This window comes from Mustela nigripes, chromosome 1 (assembly GCF_022355385.1).
Source record: "Mustela nigripes isolate SB6536 chromosome 1, MUSNIG.SB6536, whole genome shotgun sequence".
NCBI lineage: Eukaryota > Metazoa > Chordata > Mammalia > Carnivora > Mustelidae > Mustela > Mustela nigripes.
In genome coordinates this window covers 61,020,794-61,038,469 of record NC_081557.1, presented here as the reverse complement: position 1 = coordinate 61,038,469, position 17,676 = coordinate 61,020,794, and the positions used below count along the sequence as shown (strand labels likewise).

The 17,676-nt window shown below is 41.0% G+C and overlaps 1 long non-coding RNA gene across 3 annotated transcripts in view; it reads right to left on the bottom strand.

Moving 5' to 3' along the window:
- LOC132025147 (uncharacterized) overlaps positions 1–17,676 on the bottom strand; it is a 140,852-nt gene that overhangs the window by 87,100 nt on the left and 36,076 nt on the right. For 2 of the 3 annotated variants that reach the window (XR_009406433.1, XR_009406435.1), the window contains exon 3: positions 10,204–10,263. This is a non-coding gene — a long non-coding RNA (uncharacterized LOC132025147). Of the gene's footprint in view, positions 1–254; positions 474–10,203; positions 10,264–17,676 lie in introns of those variants that run through there. The other variant, XR_009406438.1, reaches the window with a different exon arrangement.

Here is a 17,676-nt window from a genome sequence, read left to right as displayed (position 1 = left end):
CTTTTTTTTTTTTTTTTAAACCACTTTGATACCAGGGACAGTCCTAAATATCAAGCCAATCACTTAAAAAGAAAAAAAAGAAAAAGTAATGTGTGTCACAACCTTACCCCGTTTCTAGGCTTCATTGTCTCTTACCAAATCTCTCACTCCCCAGCCTTGAATCCCCAATCTGACTCTCACTTCATCCAGATATTAGAATGAGTTTCTACTGCACAGAGTACTTGATTTTTTAAGTTGAAAGTTTAATGCTTTATTCTTCATAGAAATGAATTAAGTGTGAATGTCAAAAAAGCACTAGCATCAAAACAACCATAACAAGGGCACCTGGGTGGCTCAGTGGGTTAAAGCCTCTGCCTTCGGCTCAGGTCATGATCTCAGGGTCGTGGGATGGAGTCTTGCATCAGGGTTTTTTGCTCAGCAGGGAGCCTGCTTCCTCCTCTCTCTCTGCCTGCTTCTCTGCCTACTTGTGATCTCTGTGTGTGAAATAAATTAAAAAAAAAATCTATTAAAAAAAACCCATAACAAAACACTGTATTCTCAGTACCCAATCCTGACTACCTAGCTTCATCCCCAGCCAGTCATGTACTTTCAGCTTTAGACATTCCCTGTGCATTCACTGATATTTTTTTTTAAGGTTTTATTTATTTATTTGACAGAGAGAAATCACAAGTAGATGGAGAGGCAGGTAGAGAGAGAGAGAGGGGGAAGCAGGATCCCTGCCGAGCAGAGAGCCCGATGCGGAACTCGATCCCAGGACCCTGAGATCATGACCTGAGCCGAAGGCAGCGGCTTAACCCACTGAGCCACCCAGGCGCCCCACATTCACCGATATTAACTGGCCCGGTATCTTCTGGTGAACTCTCCAGGGGTTCTTAATCTAGGGTTGTCATTCACAGTGGGAGCTTTGGAACCTAGCTGCCCCAATTCAAATCTCACCATTACCACTCCCTGGGTGGCCTTGGGCAAGCTATTTAACTTCCCTGTGCCTCAGTTTCCTTGTTTGTTTAAGTGGGGAAAAGAATGATACCTATTTTATAAGGTTGTTGTGAGATCAAATACTTTTTTTTTTTAAAGAGTTTATTTACTTATTTGACAGACAGATCACAAATAGGCAGAGCAGCAGGCAGAGAGAGAGGGGGAAGCAGGCTCCCTGCTGAGAAGAGAGTTCGAAGTAGGGCTTGATCTCAGGACCCGAAGATCATGACCTGAGCTGAAGGCAGAGGCTTAATCCTCTGAGCCACCCAGGCACCCCAAGATCAAATACTTGTAAGGCTAATGCTTGTAAAGGACTTAGGACATGACCTGGCATATAGTAAGCATGTAGTAAACGTAACCTAATAAGACAAACGAAGTTGTCTGTCCATCTTCTCACCCCAAGGGCCAGTAGTAAGGATCTATTTCTTTAAAAATAATATAAAATTTAAGTGGTTTTTCCTGTTGTATTTATTGGCATTGCTGAATAATTTTTTAAAAATTGCACATGCACAGTAGTTTGCCTACAAGTATATATTGAATAGACTTTTGTGGACTTGCCTAGAAATCTTAATAACTACTTAAAATACTGTGTGTGTGTGTGTGTGCACGTACACATTTATCTCTCTATTTACATGCATACACACACATTCTTTTGCAGTAGATTTTTGGACAACAGCTTTTATTTATATAACATATCCAGTTGATTTTATACATTTATTTTTCTTGAATAGATTTTTCATTTCCAAAGATTGGCTGGTCTCTGGCAAGACTCAACATGGTCTTGAACAGCATGCCAGAGACTTTGTATTTTATTCCCTATACGATGAGAAGCCGCCCATGGCTTCATAGGAAGACAGCATCACAGTCTAACATGTTTTAGGGAGCAGTGCAAAGGCTACTCTGATTAGGAGATCAGGGAGGTCAATTAAAAGACTGAATGAGAGCCTCAGTTAAGGTGGCAGACAAGAGGAGATACATGTGAGGATAATTTGGGGTAGAATTAAGAGGAATCAAGAATGAAGTGGTGAGAGAAACAGGGGAGATCTGAGGATTTTTATTTTGGGCGAATGGGAGAGTGGTAAAACCATTAAGAAAGGCAGAAGGGATGCAAAATTTTCTAGGAGATAGAAATAGGCTGTGAAAAGTTGGGATATAATGCAAGCCTCTTCCTCAACTAAAAAAAAAATCTATGTGCACCCATTAATTTTGACATCTGAATCTAAAACCAAACAAAAATTGAAGGACAGTGGAAGATGGAGGAGGAGGAGAAGGAGAAAAAAATTAATGTACATTAAATGTTATACTTGAGGGAGTGCTGGGCAGATGCTAAGTTTGTAACAACACACTTTTTCATTTCTGCAGATATTGGAGATTTCCTCTCCCCACAGAACAGCCAGAAACTTGTTTGGAAAGACCCATACAAGGCTGCTGCAACTACATCCTTTCCAAGATGCTAATGCTTTCTACTTTCATCCAAGACTCCCAAAGCCTGTGTGTTCAGTGGGCAAAGGATGAGGCGGAGGGGATAATCTCATCAGAGACCACATGGTCAGCCAACCACACAGAAGGGAGTAGCTGAGGCTACCAGCCCAGAAATGGTATACTCTACATAAAACCATATTTCCTTCCCTTATCCCTCCCAAATAGTCAGGCTGGCATAGGGAGTTTTTGACAATGAGAAGGAAGCTGTCCTATGTTGTATCTATGAGTTTTGTTGCCGTATTTTCTAAGTCAGAACTCCAGATGCATGACAAACACAGTTGTACTAATGGCAACTAAAGGACAGCTATTTTAAAGACTCTGGAAAATCTAGTGTATGTGGTTGCCATGGTAAACACACATTACTCAAAAGACTGATTCTACAAATATTTATATGATACCTACTAGGTGCCAGGCATGGTTTTAGGTGCTGACCATAGAATGGTGAACAAAATATACAACATGTTATATAATGGGAATGGGCAGTGTGTTGGGATTTAGGATTTGGTCTATTAATTTAAAGATATGATGCAAAAAGAACATGACCAGGTATGTAATGATACTGCAGATTTTTAACTTCTCTTTGAATCCGCAAAATTCAAAAGGACCAATTTTAACTGTGCCTGACTAATCAGTGATATAGTCTCTGACCACTAGTGGGAAATCATCTCTCCCTTCTCTGACTCCCCTGAACTTCCTTTGGTGGTCTGAAAAGCAACAGATCATTCCAGCATGTGTTATAATTATGTATATGTCTTTTTTTTAAAAAAAAGATTTTATTTATTTGACAGACAGAGATCACAAGTAGGCAGAGAGGCACGTGGGGGGGGGGGCAGGCTCCCTGCCGAGCAGAGACTGATGTGGGGCTCCATCCCAGGACTCGGAGATCATGACCTGAGCCAAAGGCAGAGGCCTCAACCCACTGAGCCAACCAGGCACCTCATATAATTATGTATATGTCTTAACAGTGTTTGTAGACTCCTTCAGAGCAGCCTGCTTTTGCTTGTATTTCTAGATCCCTTTCCTGATACTGTTTTTTTTTTTTTGCTTGTTTTGTTTTTGTTTTAAGATTTTTATTTTATTTATTTGACAGACAGAGATCACAAGTAGGCAGAGAGGCGGGAAAGCAGGCTCCCCGCTGAGCAGAGAGCCTGGAGCGGGGCTCGATCCCAGGACCCTGGGACCATGACCTGAGCCGAAGGACCCACTGAGCCACCCAGGCGCCCCCCCCTGGTACTGTTCTTAATCCTCTCCCTTCTTCTCTTCCATTTACACATATCAATGTCCCTTCCATGCAGAAGTCTTTGCTAGTCTCTATATATGCCAAGCTCTTTCTAGGCCATGCCTTTGCACACAGTTCCTTGTGATGGAATACCCTTTCCCTTCTTTGCTTTGCAGAACCATAATTCCTTTCAGAAGAATCAAAGTTATTTCCTCAGTTAAGCCATCCTTGACTTCTCTGGGTCATGCCCTCTGGCTCTTGGAGGGCTCTAGGCATATCTCTGTTAGCTCACTTATCACCGTGTTTTGTTTTTCACTGTTTATAGGTCTATAAGTCCTAGGGCAGAGTCCTTATTTTATCTATCTAGATCTCTAGGGCCTTGTACCTTTGCCTGAAAAGGACTTCAGCGAAAGTTGCTGAATAACTCCCTTGCCTTTTGAACTGACAGGGAGACAGCTATATGATTCTAAGGCCCTCCTTTATTCCCTCCCTCCCTGCCTTACATACTCATTTGGCCTTGCTAGAAATTTCCCCAAGTGCTCACTCCTTGGCTTGAAGGCACTGAAACTTCTATGAACACCAATGTTATATAATGGATAGAACACAGGATGAAGAACCTAGAGACATATAGTCTAGTTCCAACTCACTCTGTAGTTAGTTCTGTGACCTCTGCCAAATCACATCATCTTCCTAGGTCTATGTTTCTTCATTTATAAGGTAAAAGTGGAACTCAATCCAGAATTACATCTATTTTTTTTTACTCTGATAATTTCAGTCAAATGATAGTGGCCTGTCAGAGAACTTTGTTGAAGGTTGTGAAGCTTGGATTAAAAAAGACACTCAGCTGGAAAAAATATAGTGACTGTTTTGGACCATTCTGCACAGAAGTGAGAAGTGGGACAGGCCTGCCTATTATTTGCTGAGAGGAACTGAGTGGGTCTTTGAGTTCCTCTTAGTTCAAACACTCCACATGTCATGATTCATGTGAGATTATGTGTAAAGTCAGTTCAATTTTGTTCAGACACTTGTTAAGTGTTTACTGCATACTATGTACTCAACAGGGCAAGATTAAAAGAAGAATAAATAAGGCATGCCTGTAAGGGACGCTGGGTGATAAGAAGAGGTAGACAGTAAGTACCACCTTCATTAAGTAGATAATAGGAACTGAGACTCCACCAATGAGTGGAGGAACTGGATCTCAGACTAACATGACTTTCAGTGCTTTTACACTTTTCCACTATACCTCACTACCCTTCATTTTTTAAAGAAAGGAAAAGGAGATACTGAATGAAAAGCTTGGGTGTTTTCCATGCCTGGGGCATAATAGCAGAAGCCCAAGATGATTGGACAGTGTTAGAAACCTGGGGAAAGAACTAGAAAAGGGAACAGAAGAGTCCAGAAAACAGATTTCACCTATTGCATGAGGTCTGGTCTTGGCTGCTGCACAGGAAGCCTGCATTGGGCTGTACTCACAGCAAGTATCATCTTCATGGCCTATGTGCCTCAATTCTAAGATTTTCTGTCTCCTGAAGAGTGGTGGGGTTGGGGAGAGGCAATGACTCTTCTGGGATGAAACAGTGCAGGATAATTATTCAAATCAAATCCCAGTGACAACCCATCAGGCCATACAACCTTTGTGCCATGACCGTGTCCACCAGCCACCACCTGAGGGCATGGCCCTATGCACTTGTGAAGTTTGGAGGAGAACTTTTATATCCATTTGGTTTGAAAATGCCACTATTTTCCAAGTACTGAATTTTTCTAAGTAGTGAGATTTTTTTGCCTAAGTAATGGCAGATGGCTGTGTGATGCATCTTGATGGAGATGGGGGGGCAATCAAAAATTCAGTGTGTGGTCTCTGGACTCCACATGTTCCAATTCTTAATAGTGACCAGGTCCTGAGAAAATCATTCATGTCACTAGACTCACATAAGACAGGCAGTCATGAAGAAAAGGAAGTTGCTGATTGATAATGAACTTCCACACAGTAGGCAATGCACACAACACTAACATCTTGTGATCCAGTAAATTCGTGGTATTGGCAGACCTGAGAAACCAGCCAATATTCTGAAAGTCACTAAGGGAGAAGACAAATTTATAAAAAACAAGACTCAGTGAACTAAAAATGGTATTTATTTTTGGCCACACTAACCTTAAAACATAGAATGTTGGAGCTAGAAGGCACCAAGGTCATCTTAGCCAACTATTTCATGTCACAAAAGGGGAAACTAAGGCCCAGAAATGAAAAGTAACTTGCCCAAACCCACATCATTTACTTATTTTTCTTTTTACCCTACAGACATGTACGGAGTGTCAACCAAGAGCAAAGTTTCATTCTAAGCAAAGTGGAGCCTTTCACAAGCTCAAAAGTCTAGTTTAGGAGATGGATATAGATAGAGCCAGTTCTCATACAGTATGATTAGTGCACTAAGACAGGGGTTGGCAAAGATTTTCTGTTAAGGGAAGGATAGTGAGTATTTTAAGCTCTGCAGGCCATATAGTGTCTGGTGCAACTACTAGGCTCCACTGCTGTAGCACAAAAGCATCCATAAACAAGACGTAAATGATAAATGGTCTGCATTTCACTAAAATTTTACTTATCGCCACTGAAAATTTAAATTTAATATAGGAGTCATGTGGCATGAAATATTATTCTTCTTTTGATTTTTTCCAACCACTTAAAAATGTAAAAACTGTCCCTAACTCATGAGCCTACAAAAATATGCGGCAGGCTGGAATTAGCCTAGAGGCAGGGGTTTCCTGACCCTTGTCTTGGATGAACCGAAGTTCCAAATGATTTTTCACCATCCATGAACATATGGTCTAGGTGGTGGTCAGATTCATTCCCCAAGAATAAAAGGCTGGGGGCAGGGGGGAGAGTGTATTCTTGTCAGCATCACTCTGAAGAGGCACAGTCATTGAGGTGGATATTCCTCACAGAGAACACTAGAAGACAGGAGGAGAAGGGTCCCCAAAGCCCCTAATTCATCTCCATCCCACCTCTACTTCCAGTTAAACTCTGAATGCCTCCATAATCCTGGGCCAACTTTACTTACTTTTCACATTATGGAGACTCTTAATTTTGTGCAGTTTAAAACGTGGATTCCTCTGGAGAAGAGCTGGCCCTTTCTAAGTTTTCCCCCAAACCAAGTTTAGAGGGCATCAAATGGCTACATGGAACTCAGTCCTTCCAAGAGTCAAGTAATGTTTCATAGCATTAGGGGTGCCCTGTGTGTGGCCTTGGGGGAAGACTGACAACCTGCCCCTCAGAGACATGAGCACACAGGCAGCATCTTCCCAATCTTTGAATGTCTAGCCCTTCAGAGCAGAGTTTGGCCTTTCAGAACCACTAGGCTTTGTCATGGGCAGTTTCCCTGATGAAAAGGTATAGGAGAATTCTCTGGGTCTCAGTTTCCTCCCTCATAAAAAAAGTCATAATAACCTCACCTACATCACAGGTTTTTGTGCAATCACATGCGTGGTAAAACTCTGTACACTGACTAACACTACATGAACCATCACTTGCTTCCATCCACACCATCTCATATTCAATAAGGCTACTTTATCTTTCTGGGCCTCATTCTCCTTATCTCAAAAGCCAGAAGGGTGAATTCAATGCTTCTGAGTTTCCTTCCAATTCTACCACCCTGGCCCTCTGCCTTGTTAGGAAAGGAGGTTTTCATTGTATGGTGAGCAGTTTTACATTTATGATTGAAGGTGAAGGGCAGGAACAAAGAAGTCAAATATGGAAAAACACCAACAAAAAAAGAGAAGACTAGAAGGGAACCTTGATCCTATAGAAGGAGTAACACAAACGGTCCTCCTTGTTTGGTGTCCAGTATAAAATGTCTGCTTCCTTAAAAAGTGAAAAGGTCATGTTCTTTGGCATGGTCTAGATTTGCTTTACATGCGGAATGCTGAGTTTGAGAATCCCATCAGTCTTTCCTTTCTCTCCTTATCAGAGTCAATCGATACTTGGAGATGTTAACTAGATGGTCTGTTCAGCAATTTCTAACAAGGGGTTCACTGCCCAGATAATTTAATGTGGAATACACACATTACTATGTCATGACTTTTTACATGTGCTGGGAGTGATGGCTTCCACAAAGATTATGTCCCATAACACCAGGGTCCTCCACAGATTTTTCCCGTCTTCCTCTCATTTTCCACCTTCATGAAGAAGGAGTATGTAAGTCCCTTGACTAGTAGATGAAAGGCTGTCATCTTTCCCTCTGAGGAAAGTGACCTTGTTTTTAAGGAGCCAGTGTGGGATGAGAGTGGGCATAGGGATGGGCTGGCAAATGAGGGGCATGTGAGGCAAGTTGGGAGATTAGAGAAACCAGTTTCTCTCCTTCCTGGCTTGAAAAGTTTAAGGAAGGGCAATGAGGATGGAAACCGGGACGCAGCCTGTGGCTCTCAAGGTTGTTTTCTACAAAGGAGAATGGATCTTGGTAGGGCCTTCTGGTATACTAGACATCTTTGGTGTCCAAGAAATGATTCTAGTTCTCTAATAAAAGGAAAATTGGAAGCCCTGTGAATTCTCCTGTGACATATATATTATAGGCCCACAGAGATAAAATAATTTACAAAAGCATGCATGGTAGATGATAGTTTTCCACAACTACAGGAGCCTGAGAAACAATTTTCAAGACATCTGGCTATTCACATATTATGAAAAACCAGGAATGTCCCAACTAAATATCTCTTGTTAAACTTAATTAACTCTGAAATGAACAATTTTTGCTCCTCTGGATATACCCCAAGCTTCTTCATTCTCGTGCATTTATTCAAACTATTCCCTCCCTCTACTTTAAAGCCCCTGCACTATCAAACATTCTTCTTAACCGAACACGACTTGGTCCAAATCTACACAGTTCAAGTCCCATTTCAAGTACTGACTTCTTTCTGAAGACTTCTCTTTTTCATTTGGCTCTTGTTATAGTTACTTTTTCATGAGTTTATGTTTTGCCCCTCATCCCATGAGGCTATCCATTCCTTAAGTTCTCAAACTAATCTTCATATTCCCTCATGTTCAAAATGATACCTGCTTCAGGTCCTTCAACAAAGTAGTCCCCCAAAGGAAAGAATCTGTTGATCATTTGTTTAACCAGAACACAATATCGAGTAACCTCATCTATAAATGGAATGTTTGCACTATTTAGAAGTCTGAACCACAACAAAGCTGTTAACAAAGATTTCAATTCAAACTAACAAACTTCTAGATTTCCTGAGTTCAACACATTCCAACTAAGTTTTGCCCCTTCTGCGTATTTATCCAAGCAGCTGAATAAGTTCTGATTAATAAGCCTGAGGCATGGCAAGGTCTTCAATCATCAAGAAAGATTCAATTATATTCAGAGTGTGTGGTTTCCAAAGGAGGAGCATGGACCAATATTTTGAAAAGGCTTTCAACAAGACTGATTGAACTAAAACGTTTTCCTGAATAAATATTACTTATTCGGAACATGCAGGCCCCATCCCCATCCTGGTTCATGAAATCTTTGCTGTAATTCCTTATCTCCCCAAATCATTAAGAAGGAGGGAGAGGTGAAATGTGAGATGGACTGTGCTAGGGACTGAATATATCTTCCTCAAATTCATATGTTGAAATCTTAATCCCCAGTGTGATGGTATTAGGAAGTGGGGCAAGATCTGGGGAATGATTAGGTAATGAGGGCACAGCCCTTATGAATGGGATTAGTGCCCTTATAAGTAAAGGCCAAGAACTAGCTAGCGTCTTTTCTGCCATCTGCAAACCAGGAAGTGGGTTCTCACCAGACACCAGATCTGCCAGAGCCTTGATTTTAGGCTTCTCAGCCTCCAAAACTGTGAGAAGTAAATTTCTGTTAGCAGCCTGGGGTGCCTGGGTGGCTCAGTGGGTTAAGCCTCTGCCTTCAGCTCAGGTCATGATCCCAAGGTCCTGGGATCAAGCCCCACATCGGGCTCTCTGCTCATCAGGGAGCCTGCTTCCGCCTCTCTCTCTGTCTGCCTCTCTGCCTACTTGTGATCTCTGTCAAATAAATAAATAAAATCTTAAAAAAAAAAAAACAAAAAGAATGTCTGCCCCTGCTATGACCCTGACCCTTTATAAGCACAATCTCAATCCTATCAGCAATTCTAAAAGGCAGGTATTATATACACTTGACTTACGGATGACGAAACAAGACTAAAAAGGGGTTAAGTAGCTGCTCCAAGGTCACAGACCTAAAAGTAGACCTACATCCAAACCCCTGTGCCATTTCTTTCAAAGTTTAATGCTTTTGCACTGTACAATGCTGCCTAATGCAATATTTTCATAGCATCCAAATAGGTGAGTAAAATTGGTTGAAATAAAAAAAATTTTTTAATGGAAATACATTATGGTGTATGGTGTCATGAAGCAAAACATTGGACCAGGTGATATAGAACAAGTAGATCTCGCTCTGCCATCAGCCACCTAACCATATGACCTCAGCCAAGAGACTCCATCTCAAAATCATAAAATCAGACTGCAAATGCTGAAAAAATACATATTGAAAATCACTTACCCCTTCTCAATCTTCTTCCTTTGCAGAAGAGGAATTTGAGGCCCAGATGAAGCCATTTGCCTACAATCACACAAAGGCACAATTCAGGTTTATCAAACCCATCTAGGGCTCCTTCCACTGGATTGTCTCTTCTCCCTAGGTCTTGGTCTCCCTGTGTACAAACCAAACCTCCAAGACTGTGTTCTCTTAGTTTGGGCTGTTAAAGAGGAATAGCATAGACTGGGTGGCTCCAACAATAAACATTTATTTCTCATAGTCCTGGAGGCTAGAAGTTCAAGATCAAGGCCCCAGGAGATTTGGTGTTTGGGGAGGGAACTCTCCTTGTTTGCATAGGACTGTTTTCTCCTTGTACCTTCACACAGCTGAGAGAGATAGCATCTTTCTCGCTTTTTTTTTCTTGTTTAAATTTTTTTTTTTTTTAGTATAGTTGACACATAATGTTACATTAACTTCAGGTATACAACATAGTGATTGAACAAGTTTGCACATTATGCTATGTTCATTGCAAACGTAGGTACCATCTGTCACCGTACAACACAATTAAAACACCATTGACTACATTCCCTCTGCTGTATCTTTTATTGCTAATGACTTATTCATTCCATAACTGGAAGCCTGTATCTACCACTACTTTTTAAAAATTTTTTATTTATTTTATTATTTTTTATAAACATATAATATATTTTTATCCCCTGGAGTACAGGTGTGTTAATTGCCAGGTTTACACACTTCACAGCACTTACCATAGCACATACCCTTCCCAATGTCCATAACCCCACCCCCCTTCTCCCAACCCCCCTCCCCCCAGCAACCTTCAGTTTGTTTTGTGATATTAAGAGTCACTTATGGTTTGTCTCCCTCCCAATCCCATCTTGTTTCATTTATTCTTCTCCTACTCTACCACTACTTTTTATCCATTTTGCTCATTCCCTCCAACCCGCTCCCCTCTGGCAACCATCAGTTTGTTCTTGTGTTTCTTCTTACAAGGGTACTCATCTCATTCATAAGGGCTCCGTGCTCAAGACTTAATTACGTCCCAATTACTGTCCCACCTCCAAATACCATCACATTGAAGGTTAAGGATTTCAACATATGAATTTTACAGGGACACAAACATTCAGTCCATAATATGCGTGGTCCACTTAGACTGTACTATACAAACGTAGAGGATTTTATTACGATTTCTTAGTGTGTAACTGTAAAGTGAGAGGTCTTAGAGATATTATGAGAGAAAGACCATACAGCCTCTTGCCTATTTGGTCGGGTGGGGGGGACGGGTAGTGGGTAGAGAAAGAGAAGGGGAGGGAAAATGGGTCCTGAAGAGAAACTTTTCCTTAGGGCTGCCTCAGATCCCAATAATACACCTGAGTAAGTTTCTGTTCTTTATAACAAACCCCAAAAAACTAACTAACTAGAAAACAGAGAAAAGTCTTTATCTAAATTAACTTTTTCCAGAGCATCAGATGATACTCTGGTGTAGTGTATATAGGTAGAAACACCCAGATGCTAGTATTTGGGGAAAAAAAGTTACATGATTCACACAAAAAAGAGCATTTCCTGCTGGACCTCTCTTTAGATCTTCCATCTCATTCCTCCACCAAAACAACTATTATTAATATAAAAAGGCGAAAAGAGCCAGCATGTGAGCTTTGGCTCAGAAGCGATGGTGGAACAGCCTTCCTTCCTTCTGACTGCATTTGGCTCCTATGTGCTTCCCACAGGTACAGTTTTTGGCCGGGATTGTCAGCGCAGTGTTTTGCTTAGCAACTGATGGGCTTTCATTGAAATAACCTCTCTGCTTAGAGGGAGAAGACTTGCCTATGTCACCTTATAAGTTAATACATTATGCTACAGTGGAGTACAGCTAGAGGGTTATGAAAAGTATTTCCTAAAATGTTTTTGTTGGGACCCTATCCCCGTGAGATGCTATGTGACAAAAGGTTCTGAGGTCAAATAAGTTGGGGAAATGCTGCCTTCGTTACTGCCTTTTAAGGAGTCATTAATGCACAGGAACATTTTAAAAGTCTTCTCTGCTGGCTCCTCCTCCTTACCAGATTTCTCAATTCAAAGTGCCTTTGGAGCTTGGCTTTGGGCCTTAACTCCTCTCTACATTCTCCCTAGACAATGTCCAGATCCATGACTTTAGATTCAATACCAGTGATTTCCCAATTTATACCACAGACTTTTCTCCTAAGCTCCAGACTCTTGGATATAAGATCTATTTGATAGCACCTCTTACATGTTAATAAGTATCTTGAACAGAATGTGGATAAAACAATCTCTTGATTTCCTTCACCCCTGTAAGTCTTTGTTTCCTTAGACTTTCCTTGCTCAGTCAATAATTTTACCATGTAATCAACTCTCAAGCTCAAGCCCAAGAGCTACAAGTCATCACTGTCTTCTCATTGGTCCTTATATCACACATTAACTCATCAGGAAGCCCTTTTACCTTCACTCCTGAAAAACATGTGGGTGCCATCCGCATCTCTCTACCTGTTCTGACAACCCCATCATCGTCTCTCAGGGGAGCTACTGTAAGAGCCTCCTAACTGGTCTCCACTTGTCATCGTGGCCTTTAAATTCCATTTTCTACACAACAGCCAAGGAGATTTCTCTTTTGCAAATTATACTATTAGATCGTGCTAAGGCTTAAAGCCCTTCATATTGCTTTCTACTGCATCAACAATTAAATCTTCCTTCTTACCACGGCCTCTAAGATCATCTCTTCACACACACTTTCCTGTTTGGTCAGTTTCTCAGCTCCAGCCACAGAGGCTCTCTTTCTTCTTCCAACATGCCAAGCTTTGTCTTGCCAGGTCTGTGGGCTCATTGTTCACTCTGCTGCTTGCATTTCTCCAATTCCAGTTCTTCCCTATAACATCACCCTTTAATTTTCCACAGTCCTTACCATTATTCGAGGTCTTACCTGTTTGCTTGGTCATTCAGCTTTTTGGGGGAACCACTAGAAAGTGAATTCTATGAAGGCAGGGCAGGGGTCTTATTTGTCCTGCTCATTCTTCATCAGGATTTGTTCAGTGCCTGGCACATAACAGGTACTGAATAAATATTTGCTGACTGTATGAAATGATTTGAAAAATTATGTATTGGAGAAAACTGTGAAACTTAGTTTAACCCTACAGTTTTCAAGTTTATTTGAGCTCAGAACCCTACCTACCATTGTAAAGAATATTCACTCTCCTGGGATCCTTTCCTAGAATGCACTTGTTTTTCTGCTGATTTAATATCAGTATTGAGAAGAGTTAATATTGGAGACCTGGTGGATCTTCAACATCAGGACTTGAAAATCTCTTGTAAGCAGGCATTTTAGCAGGTCTTTGGGAGTCCAGAGTATTTTTTTTAGGAGAACGATAGTTTTAAAAGTAAGTTGAGTATTTTTTTTCCTTAGGATATGGATTAAAAAAAAAAAAACAAGCTAGCAGCTTAAGATTACAGGGCTCAGGGACAGATGAGGTGTTGGAGGTGGGAGAGAGGGAGTCCAGACAGGATATAGCAAAATTAAGGGATGTGGTTGACTAAGGGTAAATGAGATTGAGGCTCAGTAAAGCTTTCCTACTTGTAATGGAATTTTTAGAAACAGAAACCTGAGTTGGAAACTTGGCTATTTTTATACGATGTATGTTTTCAGTAATTATTTGTTTTCTGTTTTCCCTCATGTTTAGTAAAGCTGTTCTTGAAAATACCAGCCTGTCTTAGTTATGCCAAGAGAAAACATATTTGTCCACACTGAAAAATTTAAAGGGGAAACCACCCAGTTTTAGATGAGACATGACCAGGTGATGTAGTGGCATAGAGAATCTGGAAAACAGAAACCCAAAGTGAAGATGAAAGTCAAGCATGGAGTTAGGGGAAGTTGTCCCTCCCTTCCACAACCTAGAAACACTCTTTCAAAAGTCTGATTTGGGGGGGCGCCTGGGTGGCTCAGTGGGTTAAAGCCTCTGCCTTCGGCTCAGGTCATGATCTCAGGGTCCTGGGATCGAGCCCCGCATCGGGCTCTCTGCTCATTGGGGAGCCTGCTTCCTCCTTTCTCTCTGCCTGCCTCTCTGCCTATATGTGATCTCTGTCTGTCAAATAAATAAATAAAATCTTAAAAAAAAAAAAGTCTGATTTGGTTCAGCTCTGATCTGTCTAAACTTTGGAAGGTTTAGTGTTGAGTTCTAATTAGACAAAGCTAATTCTTTACAAAGTCACACACATGAAATAGTAAACTATAGAAGGAATTATTTAGTTATAAAAAGCCTTAGACAGAATTAACCAGGAGAACTTAAGAAGCTCTCTGTGACTTGAGAAGAAGTCCTCTGTGACAGGCAAAGAGTATGTAAGGGATGCCTGGGTGGCTCTGTCGGTTGAGCGTCTGCCTTGGGCTAATGATGCCAGGGTCCTGGGATCTGGTCCATATCTGGCTCCTTGCTCAGTGGGGAGCCTGCTTCTCCCTCTGCCTGAGGCTCCACCTGCTTGTGCTCTCTCTCTCTCTCTCTCAATCTCTCTTTCTCTGACAAATAAATACATAAAAGCTTAAAAAAAAAAGAGTAAGTGAGAAGTTCTGTGCCTACAGCAGAGTGCTCTGAGTGTGGATCTCAGTATTTCTTAATCCATGATTACACTAAAGTTGAGAGCTGGATTTTGTCTTTGGGGAAGGCTCTTGGAGAGACCAATGCGAGAGCATTTTTAGTCATAAAGATGAGTGAAACCCAGGGGAATAATCCAGATATAAAGGATTGGAGGATTTGCGTACAGTATTTAGCAAGATAAAGGGCTGGCCTGGTAGCAGCTGTTATTTCTGGTTGTTCTTTATTAGGTAGGATGTGGACTTAGGGAGCATATTAGTCAGGGTTCTCCAGAGAAACAGAACCAACAGTGTACCAGTGTGTGGGGGGTGAAGGGTAGGGAGATGCACATTCTATAGAGCCAGTGTCCCAGTTTGAGTCTTATGCTGGAAGCTGCTATAGCACTAGGAAGAGCTGATGTTCCAGTTTGCAGGTTGTCAGGTAGGAGAATTCTTTCTTATTCAGGGAAGGGTTAGCCTTGCATTCTAGTCAGGCCTTCAACTAATTGGGGAGCAATACGCTTTACTTAGTCTACTGATTTAAATGTACATCTCATCCAAAAACACTCTCACAGAAATACTCAGAATAATGTTTAACCAAATATCTGAGTACCCTGCGGCTCAGTCAACCTGACACAAAAATTAACCACCACAGGTACAGAGGCATGTACACAATCAGATTTCCACTCAGGATGGTCAGCCATCCTAGAAATAGGGTAGCAGTTTCGACAGAAGGATAGAAAGAATCAAACCCTATACCAGCCATAGCCAACAGATTCCCTGACAATGACACTTGAGATTTAGCTTCAATTTTTTTTCCCTCCTGTGTTATATTTCCTGTTTGCTATCTTTAAGCCTTGGTATTATGGGTTGAGTTGTGTCCTGAAACAGATGTGTTGGAGTCCTAACATCTGGTACTTCAGATGTCACCTTATTTGGAGATAGGATCATTATAAAGATTATCAAGTTAAAATGAGATTGTTAGGCCCCATTATAAAGGAAGCAATTTGGACATAGAGACATGCATAAAGGGAAGACAGTGTTAAGAGATACAAAAGAACACAGCCATCTACAAGTCAAGGAGAAAGGCCTAGAACACATGCTTTCCTCTCAGCTCTCAGAAAGAACAACCCTCCCAACACCTTGATTTCAGATTTCTACTTTCAGAACTTTGAGACAATAAACATGCTGTTTAAGCCACTCAATATGTGGTCCTTGCCATGGCAATCCTAGGAAACCAACATGCTTTGTTGAGTCTACTACACATACTATCTTGCGTTAACAATGCTTGCAAGGATGAAGACAGGAGCTGAGGCACATGTAGAGAATAAAGCTCCAGGGGTGGGGGCCAGGCGAGTAGGAAGGAGGGGAGGTGACAAGTTGGAGGGAAGGTTTAGAGATGGCACAGTTAGGGAAGAATCCACGAGCGATGAGCTGTGAGCAGGGTCTCCAATGAGGTGTTGAGGATGATAGCACTTTGCATACAAAATAATATTATAAATAAGGGTAGATATCATTATGACTGTTGACAAGATCATCACCAGAAAAATTTACTGGTTTCCCTACTGGAAAAACTAATATGACTCGTTCACAGTGATCATTCCTGTGTTTGATCAGCTGAGAACTATTTAATGGAGTTTATATTAACTTTAAAATGTTAAAAATTGAAAGGTTTGATGTAACATTGACGATGTTGAAAAGCAAAGGGCATATATTAACTCTGACAATGTTAAAAATTAAAGGGATAATCTTTGATGACAGCTACATCAGCCATGGAGGCACAAACATCTTGAGAGAGGACATATGGGAGCAGAAGTGACTATAGCATCACATGTTGCAAATATGTCTGAATGCTACCACACAGGCATTTGGCACATTGTTTCCCTAGGTATCCTTTCCACTGAAATGGAGTATCATAAGGCCATATGAGTGGAAAAAAAAGAATGGAAGGAAGGAAGGAAGGAAGGAAGGAAGGAAGGAAGAGAGAATCTCTTCCCTACCCCACAGCCAAGTACCTATCCATTTGAAACAACCAGATTTGGTTTCAGACAACACTATCTTTAGGATATTTAACAAATGTATTAAAATATTAATGTGAGATAAAAATGTTATTTAATAATCTGTAAAAATTAATGTTTCTTTAGTGTACTCATTTCATGGTTTATTTCTAAAATCTTTAAAGTAGCATCTAGTTTCAGAAAATAGAATGAAGATTCCTTGGAGGTCTAGAAACTAGAAGAAGGAAAAGAAATCCAATGACAGTATCTTGACATCTTTAATACAGAATAATACTAATATGATAACAACAGCTACTCCTTTATTCTAAGGATTTCCATTTTAAAGGCTTGCTGTTATTAATTTTCCTTGCCTAACTCCTTTTTAATTATAATTTTTTAGCACTGTGTGCATGAGATGAATTCTATTAAATACCAAATGATTTCCCACATATCTTAGTTTGGAATCTGTCTCTTTTAATAGACAGAAATTACTTTCCCCAGAAGTGTGATACAGTAACATTGTCCAGACAGTCAAAATGAATGTCATTGTCCTTCTTCCTTATTGATGAAAAACTACTGATGCTTCTAGTCCAAGGTATAGCTAGGAAGAAATTGATAATGCATAACTAGGAAAGTTTTCTTTCCTGGGGCATGGAAAGGGTAGGGGTGTGGATCGAGTGTCCTTTCACCTTAAGGATCTGTTAGGATATCCACAAGAAACACAGTTGACATGTTTTCTCAAGAAATATTTGAGGGACGCCTGGGTGGCTCAGTCGGTTAAGCTGCTGCCTTCGGCTCAGGTCATGATCCTGGGGTCCTGGGATCGAGTCCCGCATTGGACTCCTTGCTCGACAGAGAGTCTGCTTCTCTCTCTGCCTCTGCCTGCCACTCTGCCTCCTTGTGTGCTTGCAC